Source organism: Taudactylus pleione, unplaced genomic scaffold (assembly GCF_031769625.1).
Source record: "Taudactylus pleione unplaced genomic scaffold, aTauple2 ptg001084l, whole genome shotgun sequence".
Lineage (NCBI taxonomy): Eukaryota > Metazoa > Chordata > Amphibia > Anura > Myobatrachidae > Taudactylus > Taudactylus pleione.
In genome coordinates this window covers 602,868-605,000 of record NW_028285485.1, presented here as the reverse complement: position 1 = coordinate 605,000, position 2,133 = coordinate 602,868, and positions in this window count along the sequence as shown.

Genomic DNA, 2,133 nt, shown 5'->3' with positions numbered 1-2,133 from the left:
AGTGGCTCTGAATGAGGGCCCAAGTTCCTAGGTACACAGCAGGGGTGTTTTCTTACACCATTATTATTTAATTAGATACTTGACCCAATGCTCTACTTTATCCAACACTGGTCTCTCAGGGGCACCTGTGTTGGTTCCAGAAGAGATGAGGATATCTGCTTTTGATGATTATATTTAATATATATCTCAAATCCTTAGTCCCATTGGTTATAGTGGAGTGTCCTACTGCGCAGTCTCCAACAAAATGTCTTCTCTAGAGATGCTTCGTTTCCTAACCAAAATGGCTGCTGATAGTGTGTCTGTGCACGCTCGCTGCCATCTTGCCACTGTGTATGAGCGACATGGTGGAGGAAGGGCATCCTCTTCTTAGCTTCAGAGACCTGCGGCATTACCACGTTGCATCCGCTGTTCCAGAACCCTGCATCGTTACTCTGAGAGAGGTGAGTCGCCGGCTGGTGAACTGTCCCAACCCCGCTTCATGCCTCAACCAGTGTAACAGTGAGTACAGCTGTACCTTCACTTATCAATAAACTACACTACTGGTTAAGCCACTGGACTTGTGATTGGGTCAAATACAATTCTGTTGGTGTGTAGCTTACTCTCCTAGACCACCGCAGTACACACATTCCCAACATCCCCTGATCCTTTTATAACTATCACTTCTCAATCCTTTTTTATTTTTCATTCATTTAGATTGCTTTTTGTTCTTGGCTTTGTTATCATCTTATTATTTATGGGGGTGATTTATCAAGCAGTGAAAAGTGTGGAGAAGTGATATAGTTGAGAAGTTGCCTAATGCAGCCAATCAGCTTTGAGGTAGCATTTATCATGTACATTTTATAAAATGATAGGTACAAGGTGGTTGGTTGCTATGGGCATCTTCCCCACTGGTCCACTTCTCCGCCATTTTCACTGCTTGATACATCAACATGTCTCCAGCAGAGACTTCTCCATTGACCAATTTGCTATTGCCTATTATATCTGTATTAGTACTTTGAATTTTGCTTATGGAACTATTCCATCACTGTGTAATATTCATTTCTCTTTGTGTTCCATGCTTTTATACTTTGCCTTGTGACATATGATTTAATTAAAAAAAATAATTTATAAAATAAGAAATTAAGGGAGCCGCGGGGATGTTGCATGTTCATTTTGCAATGCTCGATCTATGTAAAGTGCATCAGTGAGTGGGGAAATTATCCTGTTTACCGTACTTTGTGGAACATTTAAATGCCTCTATAACTGTTTATATACAAGTAGTGACATATCGGTAACACTTGCAACTGCATTCTGCAGGTTTTACAACCTCCTTCCCATCAATACAACACTCAATATAAATAAATAACCAAATAAATCACCATTAGAGAGTTATGGGCCCCATACATCAGCTACGGATTGTCACAACATGTTGGATTTACCGATTCCGTCCAAAATATGATCGGGGTCGGCAAATCATCAATGGACGTCAATTGCTGTTTTTCACTGGTTCTTCGCTGTCGGTTCAGGGAAACGGCCGCCCGATGTATGGGGCCCTTTCGACAAAGTCTCAATACAAACATTTACTAGCCTGCCAAGTAATTAGTAACCGGTAACTTCACTGCATACAATATCATAAAATTCAGGAATGATTGTTACATGCATTGAGGAGTTAGGTAAAAAAATAATATATCCTATTTTGTTATGTTTTTCTCTAAATAAAGTTGTAGCAAAAGACCTGCCTTTGACTGGAGCCCATCAGTGGATGATTTGGTGACTTTAATGGGCAGTAATAATTCTTTATTTGCATTCTGGATTGTTATAGAAGCATGGTGCTATGAAATGTGAGAACACTTTGTGTTACATCAGTTCTCACTTAATCTTTTATCAGGCCCAATAATAGTCCGATTGGAATCGTTTCACCATGCATATTGGAAAGATTGGAATACGAACACCATCTGTTTGTCATTTGCTTTCCGTACTAACAGGCCTGTTTTTGGTTTAGCCAGAAGTGGCTCCACAAACACACAAAATCTGCTGTTTGGGGCCACCCTCAACTTGAATATATGGAAAGAACTGTGTGGTAAAATGGGTGCAGGATCTCATAACAGGTTTCCATTCACAGGATATCCTAAATCAGCCTGAGGTGTGAGGGAG